At 48.7% G+C, this 23,985-nt stretch overlaps 1 protein-coding gene across 2 annotated transcripts in view; it reads right to left on the bottom strand.

The window, feature by feature from the left end:
- ADARB1 (adenosine deaminase RNA specific B1) overlaps positions 1 to 23,985 on the bottom strand; it is a 113,380-nt gene that overhangs the window by 57,148 nt on the left and 32,247 nt on the right. For both annotated transcript variants that reach the window (XM_036243093.1, XM_036243094.1), the window contains exon 2: positions 12,414 to 12,568. The gene's annotated coding sequence lies outside the window, so the exon portion shown is untranslated. The remainder of the gene's footprint in view (positions 1 to 12,413; positions 12,569 to 23,985) is intronic.

Raw genomic sequence — 23,985 nt, 5'->3', positions numbered from 1 at the left:
GAAAAAAATTAAAATAAAAAAAAAGGTACTACTTGAAGTGCAAATGCACTAAAACCCCAATCCAAGAGAGATGCTGTCAATAAAAATTAACTTGGGGATTACAGCTAATGTTGGAAAAGACACAATGGCAAGTCTGACGGGAGACCCTCTGCTGGGTCATCTGCCACCCGGGTGTCTGCCTCGGGTGATGTGTGCCAGGTCGTCCGTGGAGGCAGTTGTTCCGAGTGTGCCTTCTGAGCCTCTGTTTGTCTATTTGGCATCCAGCAATCACAAGCAGATAACATTCTCTATATTCTTTGTCTTGAAGCTCTGCCACTTGGGGGTCTTGCAGACCCAGGGAGAGCACCCCTCCCAGGCTGGCATTCTTAGGGACAGCAGAGGGCTCCGCCAGGGGTGTGTCCTTATCGAACTCTCACGCACCAAGCCAACGTTTCCCCTGCCCTAAATCAACCAGGGCCCAGGTACAAGGCACCGAGACTGCCTTTTAGCCCACAGCCCACCAGAATTACCCAACCTGGCCAGTCCTAAGCACCCCCCTGCCCTGCCTTTCCTTTCCCGTGGAAGCTCCAATCACGTCTCTGGCCGAGGCCCCTCCCCCCCTCCTTCCTGCCCCTGACCGACCCTCGTGCTCCCCTGTGGCATCAGGCCCCACCTCCAGGGAAATGTACGCAGTGAAGTCTCCTTTCGTGGCACTGGCCTCTGCCTGGTGTCACTCGGGCATCTCCATCAGAGCTACAGTTCCGAGGGTGCAAATGACACCACAGTTCTCGGGACTTGCTGGGTCTGAGTATCAAGTCTCCTTAGGTTCCTGTTAACTAAAGGGCATGAGATCATCTATACGCAGAGACGAGCTTTTCCTGACTATCATGGCGCAATCCCCACTTGAGATTTGCTGTACCTTCTTCTGGTAAGTTAGATAAAAACGCCAGATACATATATATTTTGCTTTCATCACATAAAGTGAACATTTCTTTTTGTCCTCGTCAAAGAGGAAAAATCCAATGCACAGTAAATCTTCCAAACATACTAAATGCCATATTTTTGGCCTCCTTGAATAGGAGAGTAATTCCGAACCAGCAGCAGGACGAGGCGGTGCCCCGCCGAGGTGCACTTGTGCGCCGTGGCCTGGAGGCAGCCCTGCTGGGCAGCGCTCTGACTGCGGACACGACTTCAGCCGCTCCACAGAAAGTCGTAGCCTATCTCTGCATCTGTCACTTTCTTCTTTTCTTCCTTTCCGAGCCTTGCATCTACCTCTAGGACTATTTCAGAGGAACGTAAAAATAGAATGCATTCATGAGAGGGAAGAAACTCACAGCAGAACGGCAGTGATTTCACGCACCAGATATGGTTTCTGTAACCATTAAATTGACAGTTTATAATTGAAAAAAATACTTTAAAGCTCTTTTTCCTCCACTTGAAAAAGTACATCAATTTCCAACTTCAGCTGTCACGTCTTTGCAAGTTAATAACTACTGAATTCTAGAAGAATGTCATAAATAGCCACATGCTATTTAGCATCTGACATTCCTAGTATCTAATTAATTTTACTTTTATCTATGTCCTCTGAGTAAAGACTCCAAAATTTAATGTTCCTAGAATATTAATTTAGGATGAAACTCTTAAAAACTATTTTTCTACGCTTACAAGAAGAAAAAAAATAAGTTTATTCTATTAGAATTCTAAACTCTCTAAATGAGTCAGTTATTCATCAATTATTTACATATAATCGACACATGGGAAACTGTAACATTACCTCATTTAATATTAAAGTACCCCAGCCTGGCCTGTGTGGCTCAGTAGACTGAGTACTGTCCTATGCACTGAGAAGTCCTGGTTCAATTTCCAGTCAGGGCACATTCCTGGGTTGTGGGGTTGATCCCCAGTAGGGGGCGTGCAGGAGGCAGTTGATCGATGTTCCTCCCTCACATTGATGTTTCTATCTCTCTCCCCCTTCCTCTCTCTAAAAATACCAATACAAAATAAAAACATTAATATTAAAGTACCCCGAAATATCTGTTAATGAGGAACATGGCAAACATTGACTCATTCGTCCCACTGACAGTGAATGAGGCCCTGCCACGTGCCGGGCTGACCCTGAGCGCGGGGGATGCACTGTGAGAGAAAGGGCAGTAACGTCTGTTTCCAGGAGACTCCATTCTAAGGAGGACGAGAAGGATGACCAACAGTGTGTAAGCAACTGAATGACCTGGGACAGTTGTCAGAGGAGATGGGTGCCACCAGGAGAATGACTGTTGCAGGAGGCAGTGGTGGTGGGCTTTGTGATTTCAGGAAAGCTGTAAGGAAGCCAAGATGAAGGCAGTGAGGGACAGCTGATCCACCTGGGCCGGGCGCTCTTAGAACACAGAAGAACCAAGACCCTGAGCAGCACTCAGAAGCCCAGGAACAGCCAGGAGGCTGGCAGGGCAAGTGTGAAGGCTGGGAGGTCCTGGAGGGTCAGCTGGGGGCGCCTCTCGGGCCAGTGCTGGACGTGGTAGCCACGCTGCCAGGAGTTTTACACGGTTTCTGCTTCGGGTTATTGGGGAAGAATAGCTGTGGGAACAGGCCTGACGCAGGGAGACTGGTTAGGAGCCCAGTGCAGACAGAGCCAATGGCTCACAGCATGGAGGACAGTGGACAAGACAGGAAATAACCAGGCTCTGGATCGACTTTAACAACTTACGCCATAGCTTAGGGGCTTAGGTGTGGGGTGGGGGAGAAAGGATGGCCCTAGCTTGGGGGCTGAGCGCCTGGAAGGACGGGGCTGCCGAGACAGAGCCTGCCAGTGGGCTGGGGAGTCAGGGGTTGAGCTTGCCGTCTGAGGCTGAAGAAGTCTGTGGATCCCCAAAAGAAGACACTGGGTGGACCTAGATCTGAGTCTGAACAGCGCGAGGAGGCTCTGGGATGAGGAGTCGGGTGTGGGGCTCAACTACACGGAGGCGAGAGAGTGAGATTCCCAAGTCATGGGCAGAGGCGGAGCCGGGAGAGGCCGGGACTGAGCAGAGAAGCCACCGCGCTGGGAGGTCAGGAGAGCGAAGCGCAGCAGGGGGCTTGTGAGGGAGCAGCCACAGGCAGTGTGCAGTGTCGGCTCAGTAAGTGACCTGCCAATCACGACGCATGCATTAGCTTGCTTAGACACCACCAAGTCTCAGGAAAGGAGACTCTGAGATGACTGCACAACGGGCAGCCTGGGCACGTCACCATTTGTCTTACAACATCCGAGTCTTGGTGAGTGGAGCTGTGCAGTGTGGCTGAGGACAGCACAGTGGTACCAGCACGGACCCCAGAGCAGGTCCCGCTGGTGGAACACCTGCTCTGCCTCCCCCTGGCCAGGGGACCTTGAGAAAGTTCTGGCCGTCAGGGCTCCTCCGAGTCCTCCTCTGTACAACACGATGACAGTCACACACATCCTGGGCTTGCTGGGTGAACCGAGCGAGGGCACAGTGGCCACTGGGCTTCAGCTGCTGTCACACGGTCAGCGCCACACTTCACGGAGGTGGGCATGGCAGCCGCGAGGCCAGGGGCTTGTCCACGGTCACACGCTGGCCAGTGGCAACGCTTCCCGCTCCTGAAGGCCGCCCAGCTGGTAAATACACGACCACTCAAGTTTACTTTTTTACTACGATGCCTCACAATTTTTAAAGTCAAAATCACACATACACGTTTCTGTTTTCCATATTAAAATGGCTCCAGGTAGACTGGGATTAGTCCAGTTTTCAGTCTACTTGCAATACTCCTCCACTCAAGACCATGAATTCAATCACGCTCTTTCCACTTTCTTTAAAGGTGACTTTACTAAGAAATTTTGGGTTAAAATCAAAATCTACACTTCTCAAATAAGTATAGCAGGTGTTGGATTTAGGGGAAAAAAAAGAGGGAGGGGGGAAAGGACCTTGATTTGAAGCCCCTCTAATTAGCCTCAATGGCCTAAAACCACATAAAGTGAGAAAGCAGTCAGAGATTATGGCGAAGGTGGCCTACAGATCACCAAGGTGTCCTGCTGGATGGCTACGGTGGCCCACGGACGGGTCAGGTGACCCACAGATGGCTAAGGTGGCCCTTGCATATTTCTCTCAGGTGGCCCTTGGATGGCTTAGGTGACCTACAGATAGCTCAGGTGGCCCACAGATAGCTCAGAGGGCCCACGGTTGGCTCAGGTGGCCCACAGCTGGCTCAGCTGGCCCACGGTTGGCTCACGTGGCCCATGGCTGGCTCAGGTGGCCCACGGCTGGCTCAGGTGGCCCACGGTTGGCTCAGGTGGCCCACGGCTGGTTCAGGTGGCCCACGGCTGGCCCAGGTGGCCCACGGTTGGTTCAGGTGGCCCACGGCTGGCTCAGGTGGCCCACAGCTGGCCCAGGTGTCCACAGGTGAGTGCTGACAGCACAGGACAATGGGATCTGCTAGTCCTGGGGCTACACAGGGAGAGCTCTGGTTCCTAATTACATATTGAGGGAAAGTTTGAAATACTGTTCAAAGTCTGAACATAAACTCAAAACTAAACTAAATTCATAGCCACAGCTTAAATGGGTATGTTTTTAAGGATTAATTTTGAATCATCCTTTAAAAACAATGCTTACTATAACTGATTATTAAAAACAAGATAGAACTCACAACTTTTGAAATATAAAGTAAAACCACTTGGTCCTTCCAAAGACGACAAAGTGGTTTTACTCATCCTAGGGCAGAACACCTCTGGCTGAGTTCATCTAGTGGAAATAATCCCAGGGTGTTTTTTGTTTGTTTTAAGTGGGAAATGTGTAGATTAAGTAAATAGCACAAACAGACTTCTGTACAGGGATGTACAAACAGGACAAGATGTTCAGATCCAGCTGAAAACGGAAACAAGACTATGGAGAAGAAAAGAGTTAAATAGGAATCGGGTACAGGACAGCTGGGCCCACAGGTGGACAGCGAGGCACGCTGTGGGTCTAGAGGCCAGAACACACCAATGGGGAAATAGAACAGAAAACGCCCCCCAGAAAGGAAGGTCTGAATGTGCCACAACTAGATGCCCGTGTGCACCAAAAAGGTGACAAAGAGCATGAAAACACAGACTTCTCAGCAATATCACCAAAATTCATGGATAAGCAATCCTACGGGCTGACGGCGGAGGTGGAGTCAAGCTGGAGGGCAGCCATGGAACATCTCCAGCTTCGAAGAACAGGAGACTGGGACTCCCATCCTGGTTGCCATCATGCTGCTCTTCAACCACAGGGGCCGGGCGTCCGGTGACACCAAGTGTCAGCACTCCACCAGCAAGTGCAGAGTCTTGGGCATCACGTCCCAGCTCTACAGACCCAAGTGCACAGCTAACCTTGAGCTTCACCCCATCTCTAGACCCCAAACTGCCCAGAGTCTGGTGGGGGGAGTACGGGAATGGGGGACAGTCACCCTGAGGCTCCCAGCTGAGCTGGGGACTGTCCTGGGCCAGTATGACGAAGGAAGTTTCGTGGCATGTCCCTCACTCGCCTGGTCAGAGGTCTGTCTTGGCTGTGGTCTCCCCTCTGTCTAAAGCGTCCGCGTTCCGCAACCTGTGGGCAGACCCTGAGCCGAGACTTTTAGCCCCTGGGTTACATCGTGGGTCTTGGCAGCTGCCCCCCCAGACCCAACCATCTCGGACCCTGGCCCCACACTGCTCAGTCAGGCCGAGAAGAGCAGGTGGGGGAGGGGAGGGCAGGAAACAAAAGAGAGGGTGTGGTTCGTATGGCTAGTGAGGATGACAGATGCAGGGTGAGGAGTATGGAAAACAGAGTTTAAAACTTCAACATTTATATTATTCCTCTGCTTTATACTGGCAACTGAGACCAAACACATACATATACAAATTTTGGTTCATTCAAAAATTGTACACGTAAATTTGACAATCTTACTATACACCCATCAAAATTGGCAATCTGTCACCACACATTTATAACTTGATAGTATAGGTTATTTTTTTTTTTGGCCTATTATCTTATTTTTTATTTGAAATAGTAAGCTGATACAGAACCATAAAATTATGTTACACGTAAACTATATAAGCAGAGTAATAACTTTCTTTTTTATTGGGGGTGACACTGGTTAACAAAGTTATACAGGTTTCAAGTGTACAGTCCCACCCCCTCATCTGGGCACTGTACTGTGTTCACCATCCCAAGTCAAAGTAATAGTTTTGTAAAGATTGGAACAGATGCATGTAACTGTACCTTCCAAGTCCGTAATGCAATCAGCCCCCTCCACAGACTCAATTTATTATACTTAAATATATAAATTATTTGATGAAATTAATTTACAAATGAGATCACTCACAGAACTAAAGCAGCTGTAAGTATTCCATACAGTGCCTCTTGGGTCCTTGAACATGGTTGAAAGCCAGTGAACAGAAAGCTTCCTGAAGGAGACTGGCCCAGGCCCACAGAGGGGAGCACAGAAGATACTAATGGCCTGAAAGGGAGTATTTTTCTTAGTAGCCGCTGCCTCCTCTTCTTAGCATGATCCTACAGCGCCATCTACTGTCTGAAGTTGTCCGCTTGCGTGACCTAAAGACAGGTCCCTGGCTCCTGGCTGTCCCTCATCACAGGGTCTTGTGTTCTGTTGCACACACAAGATGTCACAGGACATCAACGTCAGGCAGACCATGCTGGACGTGGATCAGAACATCTGCGTGGGCAAGAGGGCACCTCTGGGATGAAGGAGACGTGTGCTAACCGCACACATCTTTCAGAATACATCAAACTGTACACTTGAAAAGGAAGAGTTTTAGCCTTGCTGGTTTGGCTTAGCAGTTAGAGCGTGGGGCTGTGAACCTAGGGTCACAGGTTTGATTCCCGGTCAAGGGCACATCCCTGGGCTGCAGGTTTGATCCCCAGTCCTGGTCCAGGTCGTGCAAGAGCCAACTAATTGATGTGTCTCTCTCACATCGATGTTTCTCTCTCTTTCTCTCTCTCCCTCCCTTCCACTCTATCTAAAAATCAATGAAGCCCAGCAGGTGTGGCTCAATGGACTGAGCGTCGTCCCATGGACTGAGAGATCCTGATTCAATTCCCGGTCAGGGAACACCGGGGTTGCGGCCTCGATCCCCAGTGTGGTGGGTGGTGGCATGCAGGAGGCAGCCAATCGATGTTTCTCTCTCACATCAAAGTTTCTATCTCTCCCTTCCTTCCTCTACAAAAAAAAAATCAATTAAAAACATATTTTAAAAAATCAATGGAAAAATATCCTTGGGTGAGGATTAACAAACAAACAAAAGGGTGAGTTTTCCTGTATGTAAATTATACCTCAATAAATCCCGCTTGAAAAACAAAAATCCCAGAAATAAATTGATTGTAAGAAAGTCATAGCCTCAATTTGAAATAAAATAGACAACAAAGAGCCCTGGCCGGTTTGGCTCAGCGGTTAGAGTGTTGGCCTGCAGACCAATGAGACACGGGTTTGATTCCAGTCAAGGGCATGTACCTCAGCTACAGTTCTTCCCTGGCCTGGTTGGGGTCATGCAGGAAGCAACCAGTCGATGTGTCTCTTTCGCGTCGATGTTTCTCTCTCTCTCTCTCCCTCTCTCCCTCCCTCCGACCCTATCTGAAGATAAATAAAAAAATATCCTCAGGTGAGGATTTAAAATAAAAATAGACAACACAGAGATTTCAAGAAAAACGAATGAATGTACTCCTAAAAACAGAATGAAAAGCTGGAAAAGACTAGGGAGAAAGTAAAGGAAGCATGTGGTTCCTCTCTCAACAAAAAAACAGTCTTAGTGCTAATATCCCCTGACACAGGTTAACTCGGTTAGTGCTCATTGTCGCCATGGTCACCCCCACTGCACAGACGAGGCAGCTGGCCCAGGACAAGCGCTCACGGGGAGGCCAGGTCTGCAGCCGTTCTCACCCTCTGCTCCGCCGCCAGGCAATGTGAAAATGCAGGAAAAGATAAAACCGAACCAAAAGGTATGACCCAGTGACAGAGGAAGTCGAACGAGGGTGACTTTTGGCAATCAGAGGGTGTTAAAAGAGAAGTCATGCTAATGATTTCCTTTGTCTACAAAGAAGGCCTGGTGTGGGACCTGGAGGAGGAAACACAACCACCTGCATTGCACTTGGTTCTGTGATGAACAACATTTACTGACCATGATAATACATAATACAAATACCATTTTTGGATCTGAAACAGATGGAACTGTGGGTACAGAACAAAATGAAGTTTTCTACTTCGATAATGTAAAGGAAACAGAAAACAAACCTGATCAAAGATGAACAGTGGGGAGAGTAAGAAGAGGTGACGGGCATGGTAGGGTAAGTGCATCCATGTGTCCACACGGTGGGGAGACAGAAGATGTCTGAGGTCCTGGGGACAAGGACGGGTGAGCACTCACGGTTCTGAGACAACCAGCAGGGGAACGAGGCTGCCCATCCTGGTCTGCTGGGCCAGTGCTCCTCCCCAAGCCTGTCGCCCCTGCCCCCTTATCAGGGATGCTACAAGAGTTAAACACATTTTCTCAGTTTCCTTTGTGACTATAGCTGGACACCAACACAGTTCTGGTCAACGAGATACAAGTAAAAATATGCTGGAGGCTTCCTGAATGCCCCAATAAGAAGGACAAACATGGGCTGTACTGCCTATTGCTCCCCAGTTGTTCCTGCCTTGAATATCGACATGATGACTGGAGCTGTAGCAGCAACACTGCAACCATGAGGGAATGATTAAGAGAACTGCAGAAAATGGCCCAGACTCCTGACATGGTTGTGCTCTAATTCAACACCAGTGAAAACCTACCTTTACATTACTTATAATCAAATAAAGAAAGAAATCCCCAGTTGTTTAAACCACTGTAGGTCGTTTTCCATTACTTGCAGCCAAAGCACTCCTAACTGAAGGGAAGGCAGGAGGAGTGTAAATGAGCTAAATCCTATCTGAACTGAAAGTCAACAGATAATGCTTAAAATGTAGAAATCAAAAAAGAGCAGGAACATTATTTAGAAGCGGGAAGTGTGGCAGGGACTGCCACCCGTGAACTAGCATCCATTCCTCGCCTCTTTCACGAGGCAGAGCACCCACATCTCCAGTCACCTTACAGCCAGGCAAGGTCACGTGACTAAAGGTAAGTCCACTGGGGTGAAAGCAGAAGTGTCACGTGACAGCTTCTGGGAACCTTCTCCAGAACAGCACGCACAGGGCTCTGTCACACTTTCTCCAGCACGCGCCCCAACGGTGCGTGAGTTCACACACGGCAGGTCGAGCACAGGACAGAAAGAGTCTGGGGCCCTGCCAGCTGGAAGGCCGGCAGCCCGTCTGCTGAGCAGACACATCTTGAGGGAAGCCTCTCTCCCTTTTGCTGCGTCTCGGATTCCTGCAGCCGGTCCTAACACGGACCAATCCAGAAACACAAATAGCCAAAACCCTTTAAAATAAATCAGTGCTGCCTCCAAGGGAGACCAGGGCTCCGGACCACTGCTTTTACCAAAGGCCTTTCTAAATTATGTGATTTGTCTGACTTTGAAGGCATCACTTTGATAAAAACTGAAATGAAACACAGGTCTGGCCTCTCCCCCCCACCCCACATGCATCCACCTGCCTCACTCCCACCCCTCGCAGGCCCACCAGGGCTCCGGCTCCTGCCTGCGCCGTGCAGCCCCTCCCCGGGCCCCTCCGAAAGCGACTGCCTGGATGACGCACGCTCTCCTTTCCAGGCGCAGCTCCAGCTCGCCCCAAGCCCAGCCCGGCTCCAGAGCAGGCTTCCTGCCCCCGCTGTTGTCACAGCACCAGCCAACACCACAACGCTGAGCCCAGACGGTCCACGCTGAGGCCAGAGACCATGCCCCCCCTTCCCCAGTGCCTGCAGGGAAGTCCCAGTGAAGGAAGAGACCCTTCCTCTAGCACCTCTGTGCCTTTCTCTTCTAGAATGGGGCCCAGGGATCTCTCCACACCACAGCGCAAGGGAGGAATGGAGATGCCACACCGAATACTCTCGTCCAAGTCTGAAGGTCATCTGTAGCAGTGCAACCAGGCGGGCGCACCCGTGGCACATGGCTGCTGGGCACGCTTAGGCTGGGTTGATGAGGTGGTCAGGACCATCTTCCAGAACTATCACACACTGGGAGTACAGAGACCGCCCACAAGAGGGCGCCGCTGTGTTTCCACAAGTCCCTTCTGCGAGGAAGCCTTGGGAGAAACTAAAAAGATGCAAGAGCAGGACATTGCCCGACTTTCCTACATCTACAAACCAATCTCTGTTTTTTACACACCAGTCTGAAGGTATCTGCATACATTATTTTATGTTTAGTCACGACCAGACACAAAACAGCTAGAAGAAAATTACCAATAGACTCCTAAGAACACTTGTACGATTTCCACCCAACACTGTATAGGCGAATGAATTTCTATGCTCCCTGTTGACCCATGTCAACTCGCTCCCCCGGCCCACGGCCACCAGCCGCGGCAGGTGGCAGTGGTGCCCCACGGTGGCCTTGTACAGAAGTGGTCTGCACATTGCAGTGTGGGCTCCCAGCGCTTTGTGGGTGGAGGGCACTGCACGGGCAAGCAGGACGTTCCCGAAGCAAAGCACTGCCCTGCACTGAAGGAGAACGTGTAGGTGAGAGGCAGGTCACCGTCCCCACGCCAGACCCTACTTCCACACACTCCACGATGCAGTTCCCACACTGTCAACACCCACTCACGTTCCAGAAATGTAGGCAGCGTGAGAAGACCAGCGGCTGCACCTGCTTCTTTCGGGCTCATCCACGAGCCCCCACCCAGCACCGGCTCCACCTGCCTTCCCAGGGGCCCGCCACAGGGGCTCCTCTGAGCAGTGCTGCCCCAGATGCTACCTGGTGGTAAACGTTACTTTACAACGAACTCTCACTCTCTCTTTTGTTACACTTGGGCATGACAGTGCTTTTCAAACTGATATGGTTCTACGTGCATACAGCCGTGTCTTCTATGAATTTCAGAATAAAAAGGGGGGTAATGAATATTTATTAGAAAAGGAAGGTTTGGGTGAGGTGACAAGGAGACACTGATAAGGCCTCGAGGGTAAACAAGAGTCGGGGTTTCCTTGGCCCCGCTCTGAATGTGCAGAGTCGGGGATACCGCAGGAATGCCACAGTCAAGCCTGAGGTGCCCCAACCCCGGGGGACACGTTCACGTGTGAAGACACAGAAACCACTTCAATCTTTTTCAGGAATAAGTAAGGCAAAAGCAGCATCTGTGTCTGACACTGAACGTAAGGACGCACACCTCCAGGGCCCCGCCAGACACGCTGGAGGGTCCTGAGAGGCTCGATGGCGCAGGCTACGCTGAGGGGGGATTCAACCAATGACCTTAGTTAGCCCCCAAAATTCATGTTTACTTACTTTTCTTTTTCAAGACACCCTGAAAAAGGACAAGCATACACACCAGACTATTTGTTGCCAAAATTAGCTCTCAGTTAGTGAAAAGCAAAAAGAAATACAAACTTTCTACTGTGCGGTCACCTGTCAGCCTGTGTCATAACGTTGTAACATCCGTGCAGCCCTCTCCTTTCTGGGCATGTGTCTCAGATACCTCCCGTGGCCTGACACATTTTTCTATGGCTTTAAGGACAATTTATTTTTGCAAAAGATTATAAACACTTCATTTCTCCAACACATGCTTCCACCGTATAAAAATACTTGCTCTCCCAAAGAAGCAGCATAACTCGCAATCGTCCACGCCTGCAGTCTGTTACACGTAGATGGTCACAACCACACTTCACTCAGCAGCACTAAGCACAGTGGCCCTTCCAGACCCGTGCCAGCCTGGGGAGTCTACCTTTTATAAAATAAAGTTACAGAGAAGCAGATTTCATATCACTATCAAGCTAAAAGGTCTGTCACTGAAGATAAACTCCACCCAGGAGAACAAGCCATGGACAAAGTCACCTCGACGGTGCCCTCCCCAACTCTCACAGCCTGGGTGCCAAAGGGGAGCAGCAGCTGAGGGTCAAGCAACCCTCCTGGACAGGCCTCCTGGGAACCGGCCACCCTACATGCCTGAAGTTTACAGACTCAGATGGCCAGGGGGGCCTTTCCAGGCACAAACTCAACCTAGAGGTCAGAAGTGGCTGCATCTTCACTCCCCAAATATCGGTCTCAACTTCTCTCAAAAGCAGATGCTGAATTGCATAATAGTCACCAAAAAAAAGTACTAAAGAAATTTTCCTCTAATCACCTCAAAGAAAATGATTGATGCTAAAAGGCTGGAAGGAGGCACCACCTTGACACGGTGACCTGAGGCGGGAGGCAGCGCAGGACCCAGAGCCCTGGAGGGCAGCAGCGGAGCAGCCTGCAGGGGCCGCAGGGACACAGCGACAATCACCTCTGCTGGGAGTGACTCAGTAACACACATTTTAGCAGGTATGATGGGTTTACATCCAACAGAAGTCAATTTTTTCCGGCGAATGTTCACAGCGTTTGCAGGCTCTTACCTACCTGGGAAATGGTTCAGTTCCTGTGTCTGCTCTGATCCCAGGGCCAGGCCTCCGTCGGAGCGGGGAGGACTGAGGTCATCAGAACGTGCGTGCTTGGTCGGTGCTTTTCTTCAGCCACTATTCAAGGTCTCCACGCCCAAGTTGAAAGACTTCACTCTGTGTGATAAAAAGATTAAACTATTTACATGAATTTAACTCAGTAGTAGTTGCTTTTTCACCCTTTCAGACGTGAACTCTAATAATAAATACTCCATTACAAATCTTCTTCCTCAATACAAGTTTAAATTATTTTTAATGTACTCTCATGCTTTTCTGAAGCTGATACACAATAACTGATCATCCTTCATCCCACCTGCCAGGACAGGCCGACGGCTGGGGAACACCCACAATCCACGTCTGCTCCCAACACACCAGAGCAACAGGCACCAGGCCACAGGCCAAGGAATGCGGCCCCGGGCACTGCTTGTGTGAGCTTCCCTTCGGTGAGCTGGGGTGCAGACAGAACCCACAGGCCCAGGCGGCTCCCAACCCCTGCTGCCCAGGTGGAGGAGCCACGGGCCATCCACACGCAGGCGCCACAGAGCTGTCAAGCGACGCCGGCACATCATTCCCTCTCTGAGTAAGAATGGTTCCACCAGCAAGTCACGGAAGAGAACGTTTCCACATGCTAATGCACTTCCAATACCTATACAAGTAAGATTAATGTTTTCTTTTTGAGAAACAAACCAACATCTCATTGAAGGGGAGTCCTGGGGCAGAGATGTGCATGAATATGGGTGGCAGGAGCCAGGGGTCCGAGTAGGCACTGGAGACTGAAGCTGGGGCGCAGCCGAGGTGCTTCTGAGTGTGCAGGAGCTCCAACTGTGCAGACAGTCCAGTCACCAGGATGTTCCCCAGGCCACCAGGACCCGTCACAACTACGGGTCCTCGTGGGTGAGAGCTGACTGGTTTCTGAGACCTCCTACATCTCCCAGCTGTGACTGCCTGGACTCACCTGTGCTGTGGGTCAGGCCTCTGCTAGGACCGCTCCAATAGTGATGGGACCAAGGAGTTGCTATACGATTAACCATGTGACAACTGACCAGCCAGCCAGCCGCAGTAGACAAGAGGAGAGCTAACACTCCACAGGTACAGAGGGTGACAAGAGCGTGAGAAAAGCCAGGACAGAGGAGGCAGCACAGGAGCTGTGGTCTGGGGACAGGAAGCAAGTCAGTAAACAAGGCTGAGAGTTAAGATCCTGTCTCCTTCTCAACTTGCCTGGATCCATCAGGTGAAAGGAACAGGAAGTGTGGCCACCTAGAAATCTGAAAAGGCCGAAATGGAGGTAGGGTGGGACCAACAGAAAGCCCCAACACCGGGTAGCTCTGCGACCTCCAGCTCCTGACACGCTCGGGGCGGGGAGGTGACCCAGCCCCATGCCCTTCCAGAGCCTTCTCCTGCTGGGTGCTCCCAGCTCAGGACATCCCCTCTGAAATCAGTGTGACCCCAACTTAATCAAGCTGGAGGGGCTTCTACCACAGGGCCTATCTATCTCCTACCAAGGAAATTCATATGCCACAGCCATGCTGGTGAAACAGGGGCTGTGTATTACTTAGCATGCTTAGCACTGATAGCAAGTACAGAACTAGTTGTACTAGAATAAATGTATCACTCAGCACTGGATGGATTGGCTGTGCTAGTAATAATCATACTGATTAAATGAAGCAATTGCATTTTCTTTTAAAGTGTTATTTATCATTGTAATCTAATTAGATTGGAAATTAAGGCTTCACTCTGCCAAAAACTAAGTACTCTCATTTCCTACCTTGTAGCTGCATAAATCAATTACATGAGTGTACAGTTAAACAAAGATTTCAACAGAGCAGATTCCCTGATGTTTAGAGACATCAATTATTCCAAGATACAAAGGCTTGATATGCTCAAGACAAGTGAACAACAGGTAAATAAACAACTGATTGACAGAGGATAAGGCAAAGAAGTCTCTTCCTAATTCCTCACAGTGGCTTCTATTTTAAGTGCTTAATTAGTCCTAAGGATGGGCACCAGCACAGAGGGTTGGAAGCCAGCAGGCATGAACGAGGGGCTGCAAGTAGAGCCAGAGCCCCAGAGCCGGGGGGTGCAGGAAGGCAGAGAGATGCCCCTTGGCCGAGATGCCCGGTGAGAGGGAGGGTGAAGGTCTCTTGGCAGAAGGCACCACAGACAAACTCTGTTTTCAGAAAGACCGCTCTGGCAGCTCTGTGGGCAACAGCTAGAGGGTTGAGACCAGAGGCTGGGAAGACAGCTGGGGCTCGAGGGATGGAAAAATCAGGTATCTCGGAGGTGAAATGAGCAGGACTCGGTGACTAACAGTCCGGGTGGAGGACTGAACCATGCCTGGGTGACTCCAAGGATCCAGGCACCACGAAGGGCTGGATAGAATCTGACAACCAACATGAGAACATCGCAAGAGGAAATTGTAGACCAGGGCAGTTTTCCATTGTTCTGACTATAAAGACCTCCAAAGCATGTTAGCTGTAGTCACTGCTACTTCAACTTCGACCCTGACAGAACCTTCCCTGGCTAACTGCAGGGACAACTGAGACAAGTTGCCGGGGGACAGTGAGATCCTCACTGTGTCAACCTGAAATTCTAGACCCAACAAAAGTCTCTTCACAGTGAGAACAAACGAAGATGCTTCCAAACAAGTTAACGACGAGAAACCTGGCTAGCAGCAGCCCCTCACCAAAAGAAGTCCTGAAAGATGCAGAAGGAGCGTGATGTCCTGGAGAGAATCAGAACAACAAGAATGAAGATAAGAGAGGTGGCATGTGGGAACAGACCTCACACACTGTTCAGACAGAAAGGAGAGGGGACACTTCCCAACTCTTGTTATGAGACCGGGATTGGGAGTAAAGCTGTCAACAATGTTACAGGAATTTAAAATCAGTGGTCAACTCCCCTCATGAAAAGAATAAAAAGTTAAATCTAGTAATATACAAAAGAGCACATCACAGCCCTGGCCAGGTGGCTCAGTTGGTTGGAACATCATCCCATGCACCAACAAGGTTGGGGTTCAATCGCTTTTGGAGCGCATATGGAGGCAACCAATCGATGATTCTCTCTCACATTGATGTTTCTCTCTCCCTCTCTCTAAAAGAATCAATAAACATAACCTCAGGTGAGTATTTAAAAAAAAGACAGCACATCACACTCAAATTAAATGTGTACATACCGAGGACGCACGGCTGGCTGAATGTTTGGAAATAAATCAGTGTGCAGTATCAACAGTGACATTTCCATTCCAGAGTGCTTTAAATTAGACTCCTTAATAATTCAAGCTGGTGTTTTCCTAAATCTCCATTTGTAAAATGAACCTGACACTTCTCTTAAAAAATACATTCAACCTTTGGGAAATGACTGAAAGAAGCCGATAAAATGAAATGTTTTTGCCAATCATGCAAATAAAGGTCAATCACATAAACCACTACACCTTCCTTCCCTTGGGAGGAGCAAAGGCAACCGAGCTTAGAAGACGCACCAGAGCCAAAGACAGCCAGAGACGGCGTCCTTAGAAGATTCTAGTATGTCCATCACGAAGTTATCATGAGTAGAGCCAAAGGATAAGGCAGGTGGGGCACGCCTGGCCTGTGCAGCCTTCTGAGTGCCATGAGAAACAGCTGCTTCCCAGAGCAGGCGTTCATCGAAGGGTCGTGAAGTCCATGAAAACAGTAAAATTATATATAAAACAGTGTTTATATGCCCAGGGGCATCTTGCTAGTGAAAATGTACATAGCTGTAATCAAAAGAGCCCCTGGCCTGCACGCTGGCTTAGCAGAGAAGTCCAAAGTCAGCCCTTCCCAGGGGCTGTGAACTAACCTCAAACCCAGTCCTTTCTCTGGCACTTAACCGACACAATTTCACCACCTTTCTTTTTCCAATACAACTGTGGCTAGTCAGGGGAAACCTATAAAGCGAATTATTAAGGGGCACTAAAATGCAGAATTCATAACCTAAACTCGAGGTGTTACTGGCGTTGAGGTCTACTTCAATCCCAAGAAACGTGGCTTCCACGCTCAGCTGCAGGGCTAGCTCACAGCACGCCGCCCGGAGGCCACGTGCCACAGCCTCGGAGGGACAATTCCTCATCAGTGATTGCTTTCGTTTATCATGGTCTTCAGCTGCCGTCGTTCTTGTTTGTATAATTACACTGTTAGCTTTGTTTCATCATTTCACATTAGTTTAATATGGGTTGTTTAATATGAAGTGTGTACAGTGATGAAAATTTCATCCTTTTCTGAACCATAATTTTTCAAACACTAAACTTAATAGTATCATAAATCATCTCCAACCTTATTGCAAAATAGATGCACAGAACATCCCCCACCCAATGTCTGTGTGGAAGTAGCATTTCATTTATTGGCAATGAGCTGACTCAGAGTCTGTGTAATTTAACTAACTCACACACTAGCAAGGTAAGTGTAACAAAGTTACCCAGCTCTTTTTAGGTTTATGGAGCACTCTGACTAACATAACATGAAGATTTTATACATGCTGCTGACATACTGGAACAGGCTCAATGACTTCTTCCCAATTGTTTGATAATGTTGAGAAACTTTTGCACTGGAAAGAAGGAAACGCGTGGTTAGAGATGTTCATGGTACAGAGTCTCGTGACTAGGAGTGATCTAAAAAGGCTTTTAGACAAAGTAAACTGATGTACAAAATAGATTCCGAGACATGGAAGCAGGGAACAGACTGACGAACCTCCGGGGGCAGGGACGGGGGAGACATACACCGAAGAACTTACATATTGGTTATGCAGATGTGCATAACCGACAGACACAGATAATAGTGCGTTGAAGGCAGGGGTGTGGGGCGAGAGCAGGGAGGAGGACGTCAAAGGGGGGGAAAAGGAGGGACATCAAACGGGGGAAAAAAGAGGGACACCTATAATACTTTCAACAATAAAGATAACTTTAAATAAATAAATACATAAATAAGGCTTTTAATTGAAAATAGTGCTAAAGTATGTATCTTCTTTTTTTTCTTCCCAAGACCCTACCAAAGTGCCAGAAAAGGTCATTTCTGGCAGTGAATTAATGCTAACTGCTGAAAAATTCAAAGGGTCTGAGCAGCAGACAAGGGGGCTGTGTACGTGGCTGAGGCATAAAGCGGAGGACATCAGGGCCACCTGACGAGTAGCAGAAATGGCGATGTGTCTGGGAGGGCAGCGGTTTCCCCAAGAATAAGGGGCCATGACAGGACTTCTAGGCTGAGACTTGAGAACAAACTCTCTGACAGTCTGCGGTTTTCCTGGGGGAATCCCAGCATGGTCACTTGGGCCTGGAAGAGATCAGGTGAAGGGCGATTCAAACCATCAGCCACGAGAGGGAGAGAACAGAGCAGAGAGATTTACCTGCAAAAGAACAGAACCAAGCTGGCATCGGACTTCTCATTGGCAATGCAGACTCCAGAAAATAACAGAGAATGCTTTCTGAGTTCAAAGGGAAAAGGACAGGATCCTAAAATTCTAGACCCAGCCAAATTATCAATCAAGCATGGGGACAAAATGCCTGTATGTCTGACCATTGCATGAGGAGCCACATACTCTATGAAAAATGGGTTAAGGAGGCGCTCCAGCAAAACAAAAAGAGAATCCAAGAAACAGACATGGCAGGGATGAGACACCAGGGCAGCTGGAGCCGCCGGAAGCTGCATGGAAACCTGAAAGGGAACAGAGAGGTTCCAGTTGGACATTCCCTTTTCCTGGGCAGGGCTTTGTGATATAGATGTACCTGTTCTGCCTTCTCCAGCATACTACTTGGTTCTTCAGTGAAATATATTTATATGATCACAACACTATAAATACTGCTTTCCATGTGTTAACATTTTTAAACTAAAGCTGTAAAAAAATATATATATAGCACAGAGAGCCTAATGATAGATGAGAAACAGTTTACAAGTGTTTTCAACCTTGTCCATATAAATCTCAAACTATAACTCATAAAGACCGAGTGCTGGAGAGGCAGTATTTTTTAAGTCCCCACATGAGTTAATAAACAGAAGTGTGACTTAAAGTTATGGTGATGACAAGAAGAATGAAGACCAAGGGGGAGAAGACACAGACTGAAAACTGTTTAAGTCTGGGGAGAGGGGAAAGGGTTAGGGAGTCTTTACCTTAACTTACTCTCCCTAATGGGCCAGAAAATGTTGTACACCATGTGCAGTATTACTTCTGGCAGCTACTTAAATTTTTTTTCTTTCTTTTTTTTTTTTAGACAGAGAAGGGAGAGAGACAGAAACATCGATCAGAGAACACTGATTGGCCACCTCCTGCATGCCTCCCACTGGGGGTTTGGCCTACAACCTGGGCATGTGCCCTGACCAGGAATCAAACCAGTGACCTCTTGGTACATGGGTCGACCCTCAACCACTGAGCCACACCGGCCAGGCATGGCAGCTACTTTAAATAGTGGAATTAAGGAGCGCCCATATCTAGCGGGGAGTTTTCAGTAATTGAAGTGTGTCCACAGACTAAGATGCACTCATTATAACTAGTGAGGTGGTTATGTGCATTACATTAGTCATATAACATCAGAATTTTTAACAAAACTATTTTTTTGCTGTGGAAGGAAAAAGATAAAATGTACCAGTTATATGACGAGGAGGTGCCATCTGTACTAATATTCATGTGATGAAAAGGGTGTGTCACAGAGTGATGAGAGGTCAGACCCGTGTATGACACAGGAGTCCCAGATATGTACCAGAAATCTCATTTATATAGCATGCACTATTCAGTGTGCACCTGTCCGTGGTTTTCCTATCATACTACACACACACACTTCCATATGCCCAGAAACTGGCCCGGAATGTGAGCACGGATGTTACAAGAACAGGCCAGTGTACCTGGAGATGACTCCCTGAGGACTCAGAGGGGTGCCGGAGAACTCTGCTCGAAGGTTGGCAGCAGCCCCCAGAGCACTTCCTGTCTTTACCCACAGGAAGAAACCCAGGAAATGCAACAATTCTGTCTGCTTCTCATGGTGTCATCAGAGTATGGAGAGAAAACATTACCCATAAAGCCTTTGCTAAAATGTTATCAAACAGTAAAAAATTAAAATGTAAACTGCTTCTCCATGTGCCCGTTGTTATGTGTTTCTTTGTACCACATCTGTCCAGTGATCGGAGGCCCGCGGAGTACACAGAGGAACACGGTGGCAGGGCAGGGTGTAGAAAAAGACTCAAAGGAAGCACACGACATGTTACCGATACGTGCTGTTGGGCAATGGGATTGATAGTGCCTCTTTCTTCCCAGTTGTGCACCTCTGTTAAGTATACAGTCTACACTGAGCTGTTTTGTTTTTGAATAAAATGTAAAATTTCTCAAAAGAAACTCAGAAATGTAAGTAGTGTTCTTGAAAGACTTAGAGTCGAGGCAAAGGGCTGAGCAGCGGAGACAGTCCTTGCCAGGTGCACAGGCCTGCTGGGTACCCCCACCCCAGCCCCAGACTGTTCCCCTCTCTAAGACAGAACTAGCTCAGACAGAGGCTGTTCCTGTGCGTGAAGCCCGAGGAGCTTGTCCTGCAGACATGGACAGATGTAGGAGAGGACACCTCAACTAGCATCCCTCAAAGCATTCATCTTTCCGCCAGTACCACAGCTCATGCAAAGGCGTGTCTCCACCGGCAGAAGTGATAAAGGTGAAATCAGTTAGTGACCAAAGATGTATCTCTCTTCAGCTTTGAGCTTTGCAGAAAAGAACAGTCCCTAAAGGGTAAGTCAGTGTTCCCTGACAGCTGATCAGGCGGATATGCTTGCCCCAGATTTAGGTGGGACACCAGCCCCTGGAGCAAGGCCACAGCCCCTGGGCTCACCACCATGATGCCACGTGACCCACCGCAGCGCTGCAGACCACTCGCTAGCCTTCCAGAGCACCCGAGCAATTCCTTACGTGCGTTACAGACAAAAGGACAAAATGGCTTCTGCAAGAATCCTTGGGCTTAACTGATAAAAAATGTTTAAAAAGATGTCTCAACCATTAAGCTTACATAGTAAACAGGTAAAGTTTAAAACCAAAGATGCAGGAAAGGGCCGGAGATCACACTGACAGTGTACTACAGGCTTCGGGATCGTAACGGTGACACGACGAAGGTAACCGGCGCGGGAGAGCACCAGCCGTCCGCGGTGAACCGTCCGTGGTCTCCGGATGGACGACAGAGCCAGGGCAGAGCTGTCAATTGCCCTGGCTATCGAAGGCCCAACAAGGTACACCAGTGTACACAGAGCTTTAATACGTGGCAATGGGCACCCTGACTGTCACTCACTCTGTCTCCAGACCACCAACAGATGAGATCAACCTAAAAAAATGTGTTTTTGCATTTCTGGGACGAAGGAATAGAACTAAGTTCAAAATACTGTTTGTCCCCAGGTGACGGGTCACTTTATCTCTTTTCTGGGCCTTTATGAAGTTTGTCTGAGTTAACAGAGGGCCTTGGAGGAGGAAGACGCGCACCTCCCAAATGATCCCTTGCTCTGTTCTTTTCAACAAAAGCTCACAGACCCACTCCCTGGCGAGGCAGCAGTAGGCCTTGACAACCGAGTGACCCGCATGCCGGGTCAGGAACAAGGCCGCCTGATTGGACTTGGTGCCCACGGCCTCCTCCTGGAAACCAGGGTTGCTAACAGAGCCACCCACATGGGGCCGCACTGAGGACTGAATAAAATAGTCCAGGCAAAGAACTCCGCACAGCTCCCAGCAGACTCAGGGCTCAACCAACCTGACTGCTCACAGGCAGCGACGGGGATGACCAGGTGAGGACAGCAACTCCCATGTTAATGCGACCAAATCACTGAGCCGAGAAGAGAACCCAGATACGTTCTCAATCAACAAAAATTAAGTGATGTTGCCCTGGCTGGTTTGGCTCAGTGGGTTCGATTCCAGCCAAGGGCACGTACCTCAGTTGCGATTCGTCCCCGGCCCTGGTTGGGGTCATGCAGAAGGCAACCAGTCGATATGTCTCTTTCACATTGATGATTCTCTCTCTCTCTCTCTCTCTCTCTCTCTCTCTCTCTCTCTCCCTCCCTCCCTCCCTCCCTTCCTCCTACTCTATCTGAAGATAAATAGAAAAATATCCTCCGGTGAGGATTAAAAAAAAAATTAAGTATGTTGAATAGTCTTAATGTTTGTTTCAGCACAATGTTCAACTCAAGTCCCACCTTCCTATTATTCTTGTTTCATCTGTGTGTCTGATCTCCACGAAGACCTGCAAATGCAAAGCCTTCAAAGTTAGTGCGAACTGTCCACCCACCACCCAGACTGGCTTCTGCCCTGTGAGGACAGACAGAGTGGACTCTCCACCCACTGTCCAGACTGCCCTCTGCCCCTTGAGGAGAGATTACCACAATCTCCCTCCTCTAAGTAAACTGTGTGCCATCCTGCCCTGGCCGGTTTGGCTTAGTGGTTGGAGCCTTGGCCCACAGACTGGAGAGTCCTGGATTCAGTTCCCGCTAAGGGCACGTACCTCAGTTACAGTTTGTCCCCGGCCCAGGTTGGGGTTGTGTGGGTGGCAACCACTTGATGTGTCTCTCTCACATCGATGTTTCTCTCTCTCTCTTCCTCCCTCTCTCCCTCCCGCTCTATCTCAAGACAAATGCAAAAATGAGGTGAGGATAAAAAAATTTAAAAAAAATGTATGCCATCCTGAGATGCATCCTGGGGTCATCTGTGACCTCTCTGGAAGAGGGTGTCACAAAGGACTTCCATCACCTGCGAAGGGTGCAGCAATGCAAGTGGTGATACCTGAGAGACGAAGCTTCCTTCCTATTATTATTCTTGTTTTATCCGTGTGTCTGATCTCAAAGGCTGTCAGCCTTGTAAGGGTCAGAACCAAGAAAACCTCGAAGTGTTCTCAGGCCCGAGCCCAGCTTAATAAAAATGTGACTAATAAGTAACCTCTGGCTGATAGGAGGCTTGTCTCCTCATCCCAACAGTCACCGAAAGAACACTTTAGGCCACCACTGTGTTAGATCTGGGTTCTCCTCAATCTATAAAAGAATTCTGGTACTTTAGCAGGTGATTAAAGGTACATTAAACTAACTAACCAACTACCAATCTTCCTATGTGTGATACGTGTATATGGTTGACTAATCATAACGAGGGATTGCTTACAAAAGTAAAAGCCAATTGTGACTTCCGATTTGAAATCTTTGAAAAATCTATAAAGTGGCTAAACTAAACTGTTCTTTGCACATGTCAAGGAAGAGCTAATCAGGCTGTAACTGTGTGATACTAAGGAGTCACTTAAACGGTGACTACATCAAAGAACTCTCAGTAATTCAGCTGCCCCTGCAGCCACAGCCTCTAAGCCATCACACATTGGACAAATCTGTCCTGGCTTCCTTGGTGGAATGAGAACAGTCCTAAGAAACCAAGTTCTGCAGGCACTTCCTCTTCTCAGCACCCACTAAAGAATAGACGGGGAGCCCCGGCCAGGTACTCAGTTGGTTGGAACATCATCTGTACACCAAAAGGTTGCAGGCTCAATCCCAGGTCAGGGCAAGTAAAGGAAGCAACTGATCAAATTTTTTTCACATCAATGTTTCTCCCCCCCCTCCTTTAATCAATAAACATATCCTTGGGTGAGGATAAAAAAAGAAGAATAAGAATAGATAAGGAAAAAGCTGAGGGCAAGGTAAATAATTAACATTCTACAAAATATTTTTAAGTTTTATCATCACATTCACCCCCATAAATAGCCCCAGGGAAGGCATTCAAACAAGGCAAGTAGATTCCCTTTTTCACAGATGAATAAACTAAACAGAGTCAAAAGATGAGGTGTGAAATACTTAAGACATTCTGCCTCCAAGCTCACCCATCTTCCCAAGGCCCAGCAGGCCCCATCCACACAGAGCTACAGGAACACTGCATGCCCGAAGGCCCCTCTGGACTTGGCCCCTTGCAGCTCACAGTTCCTCCCTCACTCTCCCGGGAACACTCTCAGACTCTGCGATCGGAATACTGGGGTCATGACTCAGTCTGCCCAGGACATCCAGTTTACCAAGTGGTCTGCCAGTAATTACTAACCACAGGCCCTTTCACTCTCAAAAATGTCTCCATTCAAGCAGTAAAGTGTACGGTCACCTACTTTAACACAGCCTGTGTCCCTGAACTGGAGGAGAGAGGCTCGGTCTGCAGAGGCTGCTGGCTCATCTCCCGCCTCACACCAGGCAGTTGCCCAGAGGAATGTAGGCCGTCCATCACCCCACTCCCTATTCTGCCCCGCTCTTACCGAACAGCTCTTCACCGGGACCAACAGGAGAGAAGAGCTGATTCCCAGAACAACGCCCAGGCCCCCCACCCCATGCCTGGGAGCCAGGGGGAGTCCCCAGAGGTGGGGCAGGAAGAGGCTGCCTAGCCTCCAAGCACCTCCAGGGAACTTGCCACACAGATACGAAGGTTATGAAGTACTCGTGCCTTTTAAAAAACAAAACAGGTAACTCCGGAAAAGACACCTGCAATAGAATTCAGAGATGAGCCAATTTCTTTAACTTATAAGGAGGGGAAGGTTTTTTTTTAAAAGAAAAGATGTAGGGCCA

The sequence above is a fragment of the Molossus molossus genome, unplaced genomic scaffold, assembly GCF_014108415.1.
Source record: "Molossus molossus isolate mMolMol1 unplaced genomic scaffold, mMolMol1.p scaffold_m16_p_5, whole genome shotgun sequence".
In the NCBI taxonomy this organism is placed as follows: domain Eukaryota; kingdom Metazoa; phylum Chordata; class Mammalia; order Chiroptera; family Molossidae; genus Molossus; species Molossus molossus.
This window is presented reverse-complemented; position numbering and strand designations above follow the sequence as displayed.